At 56.2% G+C, this 12115-nt stretch overlaps 1 protein-coding gene across 2 annotated transcripts in view; it reads right to left on the reverse strand.

Moving 5' to 3' along the window:
* The window catches only part of FBLN2 (fibulin 2), an 85172-nt gene extending 74143 nt beyond the window's left edge, over positions 1-11029 (reverse strand). For both annotated transcript variants that reach the window (XM_025885752.2, XM_025885751.2), the window contains exon 1: positions 10872-11029. The gene's annotated coding sequence lies outside the window, so the exon portion shown is untranslated. The remainder of the gene's footprint in view (positions 1-10871) is intronic.
* Positions 11030-12115: the final 1086 nt, after the last annotated feature.

A 12115-nucleotide genomic window follows, 5' to 3' on the forward strand; every position in this document is an offset into this window, starting at 1 on the left:
CCCTTCTCTCAGCTCCCTAACTCTGGACTACCCCAGATGGTGAAGAGTCGCTGTTACTCATCCTGGAACATCCTCACATTCCTTTTGGGATGGGTCCACCATGTGACGCAGGAATGGGGAAGAAACTGCAGGCCCGTTATATAGAGCAACCCAGTGATGCTGTGGGGATCTCCACCTCCTTCTCCTGGCAAGAGAACCCCAATCTTCCTCTGGGGAGCCACCCTCTCTCAGGCTACATGGACCTCAGGATGGCCAACCCCCATCCACAGTGACTGCCACATGGGCCCACGCTGAAGCTTCTGAGCTCAAAGGAGTGCGCCCAGAGCTGCCGGGCCACCTGAACCCCGCCTGAGAATACACGACACGGAAAATGGAGACAGTCCCAAGGGCATCTCTAGAGCCCCTGGATACAGCCAAGCCTGAAACTTCACCCTGTACTTTTTTGTTCCATGACTTTTTTGCTGAAGTTACACTTTCTTTCACCTATGATCAAAATAATCCTGACACTTGTGATGAAAGTAAGAGTAGCAACCGTGTTGTGTCGGTTGCTGACTCAACTCCAAGAACATTGGTCTCTGGAGTTCGTAAACTCGGTCCCGGCAGCAGGCACCTCCTGCAGCACTAGTCTGCTTCACGCAGGGCCCATTTTCAGGGACCGGCTGGAGCCAGCCCACAGAACCCTGTCACTATCACAACGCCGCCCCCGGCCACAGCCCATTGGCCCATGCTGGGCCAATCAGAGCTCTTCCCCGGGATTCTGAACTGGACCTAAAAGAACATACAGAGCATCTCTGGGGGAAGAGACTGTGAGCCAGGAGGCCTCCAAGCTGAGGGCAGCCACATTTAAGTCATTTTGAGAAAATCGCAGCGCTCACAGAGAAAAGCAGAGACAAAGTAAAGATGAGGTGTGAGGCAGGCTTGGCGGCATCAGAGACCCTCGCTGTAGCTTTCTCTGGAACCAGCAGGGCCTAGTCTCCCCTGATGATGCAGTGGAGCCCCCTGCTTCGCCTGAATGGCCTCAAGCGAAGCCCACATGAAGAAGAAACCACCCACCCCTCGGACAGGCCCCATCTGAAGCCCGGAGCAGGGAAAATCATTGTGGGTGGGCTACCACACCCTATGCTGAGGCCCTACCATCCCCATGAGACCCCCCACCCCACACACAGGAAGCCACAGCCATTCCAAGGGGCATACCTGACCCAGGCATGTCCTGCCTTGGGGTCACAGTGGGGCATTTCAGGCTCAGGCAACTGACGTCACCATATCCTTTCCATGGCCAGTGCTCCATTACATGAGTCTCTCTCACTCGTCAGGGTGTAAGGTCAGCCATTCAGTTCGAGAAAACAAGTTACGAAGGGTGACAGAAATAGGAGCACTAGGGCAAACTTTTCCTCACGCTGGGGCATGTGGCTAATTAAGGGCCCGACCGGCCATTATCATGACTGTGATTGGTATTACCCATGAGACGAATCATTAGTGATCTCTGCTCACCGTACTTCATAGCTTAAAAGGCACTTCCCCATCTAGACGGCCTAGATTCCCCATGTCATCCGGTGACTGGGCCCAGCCTCACCTTGCCAGGTACCATCAACTTCTTTCCTCAGAGCTGGAGCCCTGGTCCTAAGGCCCAGCCCACAACCCCCTGGCATGGACCCCAGGCCACTGGATGCCTCAGAGAATGCCCCAAACCCCCAGCCTGAGAACGAGGGACTTGGCTTCAGAGCAGACATCTCTGCTGGAGGGGCTGCAACCTCCTGTTAACAGCCCTGGCCAAAAGGAAACATGCCAATGAGGGCCCAAAAATGTGGGAAGGGTGGTCCCAAGAAGATGGGAAGTGTGGGATGACCAGCCAGAAGGGTCTGTCCAAGTGGAGCTAGAAAGGACCATGCAGGGTGAGCTCAGATCTCAGGGACAAGGCAAAAACAACAGAGGCCCATGGGAGTAATTATCCCCCTCCTAGTCTCTTTCCACCACTCAGGATCACAGAGAACTCTCTGTGGAACACTGGTGTGCCTTGCACATCTCTCTGCCATTTGCCAACCTTTGTAGCAAAGAGAGGGCAAGTCCCATTGTTCAAGGCTGAGCCAGGGAACAGAAGTCACAAGGGTTCAAAGCCCCACTTGGCCATTGTTAATCTTTATTTTCATGGGTATTTCTGATTGAGGGCAAGTCTGATTTTTGTCTACAGCTGTGACAGAAGATCTCCTTTTAAATAAGTACAAGTAAAACAGGGAAGGGTCTTTTTTTTTTTTTAATATACTATGTATAATGTAAAGGCACGGGAGGTCGGGAGGTCTGGCGGAAAATGTGATGGTGTTATGCTAATCATTACTTTATCAGAAGAGGAAGCTGATACCCACTGGCTTTTTCCCAAGAAAGGACATAAGGCCCCCTATGGGGCCTGCCTCAATCAGCCCCATAATCAGGGACCAGCAGCCAGAGACCCTGAGGTGCCCATGGTCAGACAACATTTGGAATTATTCTGCTCTGAGGACATGCCAGGGGACCAGATAAAGAACACTGAGATGCTCAACCAGCACCAAACCACCACAAGGACGGCCAACCTCTCAGCTCCCGAGGACCAGGGGGCTGACACGGAAACCAAAGGGAAGAGCTGTGGCCCTGAGTCTGTGTGTGTGTGTGTGTGTGTGTGTGTACCTGTGTGTGCACGCACATGCCTGTGAGTGCTGGGTGTCAAGGAGGGTACAGTGTGGTTGCCTCTGAGGGGCTGGCATGTGTCAAGGCCACCCGAGCCGGCCCTGATCCACAGAGGTCCTGCCCCACTCTGCCTGTTCCACTCATTCCCCAGCAGGCTGCACTCTCCTGCTCCTAACTCTTCTCTGGCTCCCTCGGGCTCAAGGCCGCAGACTCACTGGGGGCTGGGGAGGTGTTCTCAGGGATCCTGGGAGTTCTCTACCAGAATGTTTTTAATGTTGTGCTTTCGCTGTGAGGAGTCATGGAGAAGAACCAAACTTTCTGGATCACCTAACGCTCACTTAGTGACCAAAGACACAGCTGGGAATTCAGGGCTAAGATGGGAGACCCAGGCTGGGGAAAGAAGAACTCTGGGAAGCTTATCAAGAACCAGCGTGTCCTGGGGCGCCCGGGTGACTCAGTCAGTTGTGCGTCTGCCTTCAGCTCGGGTCATGATCCTGGGGTCCTGGGATCGAGTCCTGCATCAGGCTCCCTGCTCAGTGGGGAGCCTGCTTCTCCCTCTGCCTGCTGTTCTCCCTGCTTGTGCTCTCTCTCGAGTAAATAAATAATCTAAAAAAAAAAAAAAACTGGTGTGTCCTGACCACAAGGCCAAGGGCTGGCCCCTACACAGATGATGCATCTCAATGATGAGAGAGAGAACAGAGAAGGACAGGAGAGTGAGGTCATGCCGCTCAAAGAACCTAGCTAGCATGCGTTAGCGAAGCACTGGGGAGCTGCCAAAAGCTGTGCTTGGGGCTCCCCGGCAGTCTGCACACCAACCCTACCGGGCAGGCCACTACCACCAGGCCCACTTTACAAATGGAGAAGCTGAGGCTGGGACACAAAGCCCTCATCATCCAGGCTCACAGGACTCAGGCCAGGCAGGTGTGCCAGTGCCCTCCAGGCTTCCCTGGCCTGGCTGGGTCCTCAGCCTACGGGCACTCCACAGGCCAGGCCCTCTTCCCACATTTCAGGCCATTCCTGGCCATCAAACAGTAGCAGAGCCAGGAGGGCTGTCCCCAGGTTGCAATAAGGAAATTGAAAGATTGAAGCCCTAGCAGGTGAAGGCCTGCCTACAGCCAAAAAGGCCTCCAGTGGCCAGAGGTGGCCACCCCACTCCCCTGGAACATGGGTGCTCGCTGCCCCCCACACTCCTGGCCAGGCCAAGTCTCCCAGCCCGGGGCAAGCAGGCAGCACCACTTCCTCACCAACGCTGGGACCCGGGCGGGGTCACTCTGGCCTACAATGCAGCATCCCCCCCACCAGAAAAGCTAGCTTCCCCACCCTCAAGGAAGGAAATAACCTTTCCCCAAACCAGCACTTTCTTTGTAACAATCTCCATATATGAGAAGACAGAGGCATTTTTGCAATGCTTCCAAATTCCAATAAACATGAGGACAATGGTGCAAAATGACGCAGGGCTTGACCCGAGAGGGGCCCCGGGAAGGGACCAGACCGGCGGAGGTGAATTAGCAGTGTGTGTGTGCGTGCCAGTGGTGCCCGTAATCAAGGGGCAGCCCATCCGGAGCAGGACCTGGAAGTGGACAGACCTGGCTACCGCTCCGGTTCTTCCTCCAAGCTCGTCGTGTGACCTCAGGCAGGCAGGCCCCTCCCGGAGCCTCAGTGTCCCTGCCCTGTCACTCTCACAAGCCCCCCACCTAACATCTCACCTCCTCCAGCCCCACCCTCATGCCGGGACTGCCAGAGGGACCCTCTTAACCCTCCGGCCGTGTGCATCCTCTTCTAAGAAATGCCCCACGACTGCCCATCTCCAGTTCACGGACCAGGATTTGAGGTGCTCCATTGTCAGGGTTCAGTCCACCAGCATACGCTTACTTCCCACCTCTCCTCCAACCCACCTCTCCAAGAGAAACTGGGTTTTCTCCTGTTCTTGTGTCTCCCTCACCTTTTTACCTTCATATCACAGTGCCTGTATCACCTCCTCCAGGAAGCCCTCCCTGACCACCCCCAGACTCAGCTAGATTCTTCCCTGGCTGTCATGACCTCTGCTCTCCTTCAGGACAGCCCTGACCGAAGCAGGTCAGAACTGCCTATGTGCATCCCTGGGGCCCTCAAGTTGGCATGGGAGGGACAACAGGCCATCCCACACCAGAGGCTACTGTGAGCACCCCAAAACCTTGGGTATACATCCCTGGCATGGACGTCCAGGGAGCCACTGTCCAGGAACCCTGACTCCACAAGCCTCTCCCTGGCTGTTCCCAGCAATGCTCAGCCATGGTTCTTAACCCTCCCAGAGGAAGTTCACAACTCCACTACTCCTCTCTGCCTCATAATGCCCAGTTCCAGGCCCCAGCGGCTCTTCCCCAGCAGCTCAGGTGTGCGGGGACTTGAAAATCTCAATCAGAGCTGGCCCCTCCCTGAACTGAATCTGTATGGCACCCAGAATAAAAACGACAGCCCTCCTGTGGCCCCCAGATGTGGCCCACCCTCCAATGGCCCTCCTTGCTCATGGGGGTCCTGATTTTGGTCATTTGCACCTGCTGTGACCCCTGCCTGAACAGCCCTACTCCACCCAGGTGTCTGTTCCACTGACACCTCCACTTAGGTGCTGAACCTAAAACATCCCCACCCAACTCCCAGTCTCGGACCAGCTTTGCCATCTCTTCGTTACACACACAGCCAGCACGGGACATCACAGTGAGCACCCATAGGTCTCCTGTCTGTGTCTCCCGCCAGAAAGCAGGCTCCGTGGGGGCAGGGGATATTGTCTTGGTCACTGTCTTATGCCCAGCACTCAGAACAGTGTCCAGGACCCAGTAGATGCTCAATAAATAGCTGTTGAATGAAGGAACGTGTGATCTCATTTCCTCCTTCCGTTAACCCTAACAGAAGTAGAACACCCATTTTACAGATAAAGAAACTGAGGCTCAGAGGAGTAAGTCACTGGCCTGATGGGAGCACAGCCTGCGAGTGGCAGAGCTGTGAATCGGAACCTTATCAGATGCCAAAGCGGGGATTTCCTGCTCCCGACTGCCCCCGGCTCTGGACCTGCAGCTAGTCTCCCAACCAGCTGGGAGGGCTGACTGGGGAAACAGTGTCAGGACAGAATTGTAAGTGCTGTGGTGCCCACGCCAGGAAGAGCCAGCAGTCAAATCACCAGAAGGAAATAACACCCACAAGAAAAGGGGGTAAGAAATGGGGAGAGAGAGAAAGGGTGGGTTTTTTCTTTTGTCCATTTGCCAAACTTTGCAAAAAGTGACTTTGTTACCACCTAATTTAATCACAGTGGAAACTTTAGTGTACCATGCCAGGAAGAAGTCAGTCCGTTCAACAACAAGGTCAGTGAAGCAGGGAACTTAAAAACCATCCTTAAACACTTCCACTTAAAACTCACAAACGAACAGTCACCCACCAACTGCCCAACTGCTTTTTAATTTAATGTTTTGAACAGGCAATGCAGTCACATGGTTCAAAAAGCAGCAAATGTAAAAAAGGTACAGAGTGGGACATGTCACCCCACCCTTGCACCTTTGTCCCCCACCTGCCCACCCCAGCCCCCCCCCAGGCGACCACAGGTAAGCATGGAAACTTGTTCCTCATGTTTCCTCCCAGGCCTTGTTTATGCTCACACAAGCCAACGGGAAATGGGATTTCTTATTGGACACAAAAGGTGGCATGGTTTACAAGCCCTTCGGCACCTTGTTTTCTTCTCTTCATAGAGCTTGAAAGACCTTTCCACAGAGAACATCCTCTTTTTACAGCTGCATAATATTCCACGATGAGGCCATGCCAACATCTGTTACCCTGGGTCTCAAACGTCTGCCCACAGTCGTCTCCGCCCTCTGCCTGTGGCTTCTCAAGGGTGAGAACAGCACCCCAGCATGGGGCCTGGCATAAGCCTCCTGATCTTACTCGAGAGGGTGTCTTAAAACAGAAATCCGATCTCCTTGCTCCTTCCATCAAAACTTTTCAGTAGCTTTCAAACTCTCTGCGCTGCCCCTCCCTCACTTCCTCGGGACCCTCTCTCCCCTCCCTGACTCACTCCAGCTTCCTCCTTTTCCATTCCTCACACACAGCAAGCGGGGTACCACCTCAGGCCCTTTGCACTAGCTGTGCCCCCTGCTTGGCATTCTCCCTCACCACTCTGGTCTCAGCTCAGAAATCCCCTCCTCAAAGGACCCTCTCTGCCCCCCTGGATTTGGTTGTCTTGCTGACTTACACTCCTTTACAGCATCTGAAATAAACACAATTCATTTCTCTGTCACCTGAATCACCCCCACCTCACCCCTCTAACTAGAATATAGACTGCATGGGAGCAAAGACAGTGTCTGCATTGTCCCCCCCCCCGCCCGAGTCCTTACCTGGACGGTGCCTCACCTAAGATGTGATTCCCACACTCAGCCCAGGAGAGCCAAGCTCCTACAGCAGCTCCCGCCTGACAGAATTATTCCTGCCAGCCCTCACAGAGCTCATGGGACTGTGGGAGCACAGCCTTCAGAATCCTATCGCGAGCTGGAACTGCACGCCAGGCCAAGGCCTTCAGCTGGTGGAGGCCCCTCAGAGCTCAGAAGCCTGGGAATGGGGCTATACCCACTGCCTCCCGGACAGCAGCCCCCAGGATTCCATCCTCCCCTCCCCACTTCAGGATCATGAGCCCTGGAAAGCTCAAGAACAGAGTACCCACTTTACAGAAGGGGAGATTGGGGCCCAAAGAAGGGATGCACAGGCCCTCCGCACCACCTTGCACAGCCCAGCACCTTCCTCCCCAGCAGGAAAGAAAACCCCCAGGAAGCACGAGGGAGAGGTCAGGGCTGCCCACCATCCCCAGTCACTCTGGAAGGGCTGGCCCTCATTCAGTCAGTCAACAAACTTCCAGGAGGCTGCACATCCCGGGGGGTACTTCACTTACATTAGCTACATAAGTGTGCTCACAAGAGAGAGCAAAGAGTCACAGAAGCTGGGACTTAAAATAATGCAGCAACTGCCCCACCCTGTGCCACCCATGGAGAGGCCACCCCAAGGGAATGGGAGCTGGGAGCCTGTCTCCACCTGCGTCCCTCCTTGTAAGGCATCTTCGCCACCAAGGCTGACCAGGGGCTTATGGGGAAAATCCTCACACCCAGAGCCCCCAGATTCAAGGCCAACATGAAACCTGATATCCAACAAGGCACACTATGATGCTCCTGAGGCCAGACAGACTCGAGACTCAGCAGTCTTTACCCTGGTGGTCACGGGGTCACAGTTAATATGACTGTCAAGACTAGAGAAGGAAACTGTGCTGAGCTTTCAGGCTGATGAAAAGGAACCTAGAGGTACCTTTTAATGGCTGGCTCGGCTGGTGGAGCGTGCGACTCCTGATCTCAGGGTTGTGAGTTCGAGCCCCCATATTGAGTGTAGAGATTACTTAAAAATAAATAAAATCCTGGGGGCGCCTGGGTGGCTCAGTCGTTAAGCACCTGCCTTTGGCTCACGTCATGATCCCAGGGTCCTGGGATTTCAAGCCCCATATCGGCCTCCCTGCTCGGCGGGAAGCCTGCTTCTCCCTCTCCCACTCCCCCTGCTTGTGTTCCCTCTCTCACTGTGTCTCTCTCTGTCAAATAAATAAATAAAATCTTTTAAAAATAAATAAAAATAAATAAATAAATAAAATCTTAAAAAAAAAAGGAACGTGGGTGGTCATTTAGGCTACACAAAATCGGGCGCCTGAGTGGCTCAGTTGGTTAGGCTGCACGAAATCTTCTTCAGTTTAGGTCCTGAATTTAGCTCTACCCTGACCCCTGCAGAGAATGCAGCTTCGCTTCCCTGGTCATTCCACAAGCATTTATTAAGTACCCACTGTATGTCAGGCGTGGACCTGGCTCAGGGAATTTGCCCAGGGCTGATGAAACCAAGTCCCTTCTCTTGTGGATTCATCGGGGGGGGGGGGGGGGGGGAGGGCAAGGAGCTTGGCTTTAGGGTCAGAAAAATCTAGGTTGAAATTTCAGCTCTACCATTTGCTTGCTAGAAAACTCTTTCTGAGCCTCAGTTTCCCCATCTGTCAAATAAGGTAAGAACGTGACCTTGTGGAATCATTGACGGGATCTGGGAAGAAATGTGATGGTCAAGACCTGGCTCTGAGATCACTGCCTTCCTCCCATGGGGCTCCCAGGCCACTGTCCCCCACAGCCCAGCAGACAGCACCTTCCATCATCACAAAGATGGCTTGTGGTCCAGGCCCCTGGTATGCCCCTCAAGTGCTCCGAAGAGGTATGAGGCTCACTCAAGTCTTTCCCAGTCATGGGGGAGGGGACTAGCCTAGGCCCCTTCGGGGTGGGCAATGCAGCAAAAACAGCCCAGTTGATATAGTGGGCACAGCCAATGCAGAGGCTTATGCAGGCCAGGCTGGAGCTGAGTCCCTGGCGGGCACTATGGCCAAATGGTGCTCCTGTCCCATCCCCCAGGGGCAGCAGGCAGGCAGCACTAACCAGTGGGCACCACAGGGGGAATGTGGACCCTGAGCTGCCAGACCTTGTGATTTTGCAAGTAAAAGATGGAAATCCGGACTTTTATGTGAAACCTGCCGATTTGCAAATGCCGGCAGCTAATGCAATATTTAAAAATAATAACGACATGGTAAGAGCCAAGCAAAACACACAGAGCCGGTCAAAGCCGGGGTTGGTAGGTTTGCACAGCCAGAGTAAGATTCTTTGATTTCACCCATCCCCTGCCCACTTCCCCCACCTCACAGCTCTGGATACAGGCAGGGAGGGCGGAAGTTGAGGGAGCAACAGTTACCGGTCCCTCCCTCCTCCTGGTGGGGATTTTCACCCTCATTTGCATGTGAGGAAGGTGAGGCTGAGAGCCCCAACCATTCAGCTAGGAACGCTAGCCAGGCGAGCTCTTAGGGGCTTGCTCTGGGAGGGGCCTAAAGCAGTCCCCTTATTCAAGGGGCTCTGCGGAATGACCAGCACCCAAATCTTTTTTTTTTTTCTTTTTCTTTTTCTGGCCTGTCATAGTGACACCTGCTGGCTCACACCAGCTTTGGACCAGTCCAAGTGCAGTCACCTTGTAACAGTGCTGGTCATCTCGCAGAGAAAGGACACCCGTGCTTGGGAGAGTAGGGTGGGGGAAGGGGAGGGGATGCAGGAGGTGGTGAGGAGTGGGGGTGCTGGCAGAGTCAGGCCCAGCCCTGAAGGCCCCTCCCTGTGCTCCCACAGCCTCCCAGTCCTAACGGTAAGAGAGCCTCGGCCAAGAGCCTTCCCCCCAGCCCTCCTCTGGCTCCCAGCAAGCTCAGGAGAGCAGGGAGGGCTATGGCCATGGAGGTGGAGGGTCAGGGGTGCACGGGACTCTGAGGTTGGTGTATGTGACTCTGTGTGCAAGACTCAGTGTGTGAGGCACTGTTACTCCAGCTATGCGAGAGACACGTGTGTGACACATGTGAGACAGAGATGCATGTGTGATAGACACACGTGTGGCAGACATGCATGCGTGTCAGAGAGGCACACGCGTGCAACACAGACACAACTGTTTGAGAGAGGCGTGCCTGTATGGGACATGCCTGTGGGTGAGGCACGTGTGTGCAAAAGGGACGTGTGTGGGAGACGAGTGTGGGAAGCCCAAGCATGTGTGTGAGAGATGGGGGGGTGCCCTGAGCATGGGACTTTGCAACTGGGGGGATGGGGGAATGGGGGGAAGCGATGGCGGGTGCGCCCAGGCAGACCGTGCAGGAATTTCTTTGGGCTACTGGTGTGAGTGTGTGTGTGGCAGTGTGACGGGAGGGGGGAACTGAGGATTTGAGCTTGACGGTGGGGGTGGTGCCCGACGGAGGGAGCTGAGAGGCAGCGCGAGAGGGGGAGGGGGGCGTAGAGAAGGAGTGGAGCAAGGCTGGGGGGGGTGACCGGTGGGATGCAGAGGAGGGAGGGGGCGGCGGCACTGGGGGTGGGGGGCGCTCGACCTGGCGGGTGGGGGGACCTGTCTGCGGACCCCGAAGGCCCCCGCTCCCCGTTGCCGGCCTCAGTGCCCGCATCCGTCCAATGGGACCTGGGCCGGGAGGGCGAGCCCGCGGCGGGGCGGGGGTGTGGGCACCCCGAGGCTCGGGGCGCGCATCCGCGGGGCTGCCGAACCGTCGGGGCTTCCGAGGGCCCCCAAGCCGACCTCGGCGACGGCGGCCCGGGAGGGGCGCGGCGCGGGAGGGAAGGTGGGGACCCCGCGCGGGAAAGGAGTCGGCGCGCACTCACCGCGGGGCGCTCCACACGTCCGGCCGCCTGTCCGTCAGTCCGCCGGGCCGTCGCGCGTCGAGAGCCGCGAGCCCCGAGCCCCGGCTGTGCGCGGCGCGGGGCGGGGCGGGGCGGAGGCGCGGAGGGGCGGCCCCAGCCCTCCCCGGGCCCCCTCCCCTGCCTCCGCCTCCGGGGCGGGGTCTCGCCGCGGGCCGGGGACGGCGTCGGGCTCGCGCCTCTCGCTGCAAGCCGAGCTGTGCGAACCGACGCCCAGTGCGTCCGCTGCGGAGCCCCGAGCACCCCGCCCGTCCAGCACCCCTCGTGCCCCGCCCAGTCTAAACTCAGTTCCAGGTCCCGCGCGGCTGCCTTCAGCCTCAGGGGCTGTGAGCCTGCCACCTCGGCCAGCCTGGGCCTCAGTGTCCCCAACCTGGAAGATGGGCTCAACAACCCTGGGCACGTTGGGAGGGCCTGAGGGGTCTGCGTACCACACTGCCAAGGGACAGGCCATGTGACAGGATCAGAGGGCAGGCCTCTCCATCCCCCTTGCTTCTTACCCTGGGGGGCTCCCCCATCCCACCTGACCTGCTGGTGCCCCACAGAGCTATTACAGGTCCCTGGGCAGATGGTTCCTAGCCCCCGGCTTTGGGGCAATCTAAGTTTGTCCTTTTCCTCAGCTCATACAGCTAGCTGCCTGTGACCCCTATATGACCTCAGCCAAAACCCTTGAACTCTGTGAGTCCAGCTTCCTCATTTTTGAATGGGTTAACCCCAACCGGTGACGGGGAGCCAAGGAGAACTCGGTGTCATACCCACAGCACAGACCCAACAGGTGGTGAACACTCTGCCAAATGTAAACTGAACCATTAATTACTGCGACTGTCATCCCCACAGTTGAGGCAGAATGGGGTATCCCGTGGTCTGACTAGGAGCCTATGACTAGTAATAGGCCCTTCTCGGAGCAAGCAGTTGGCAAGGGGCTATCTCCCAGGTCCTGGCTGAGGGCTCAAAAGCCCATCCCCGAAACACACAAGCAAACTCCAGGACTGCCAGCCCAGGGCAAACCTTTCGCCCCGGAGCAGCATGGGAAAGGGGGACTGGCCCTCAATCCAGGGCCCTGCAGGCCTGGACCCTAGTACAGGGAACCCAAGCCCCCAGTCACCTCTCCACCACTATCTTAGCATCCCAAAGGCCAGTCAGCCCCTGAGAAAGTCACAGTCTGGGAATTCTGTCCTTCCATCTCTGTCTGTCTCTCTTTGCCATCTTCT

This window comes from Callorhinus ursinus, unplaced genomic scaffold (genome assembly GCF_003265705.2).
Source record: "Callorhinus ursinus isolate GAN/ISIS: 27379988/994484 unplaced genomic scaffold, GSC_fseal_2.0 scaffold15, whole genome shotgun sequence".
Classification (NCBI taxonomy): domain Eukaryota; kingdom Metazoa; phylum Chordata; class Mammalia; order Carnivora; family Otariidae; genus Callorhinus; species Callorhinus ursinus.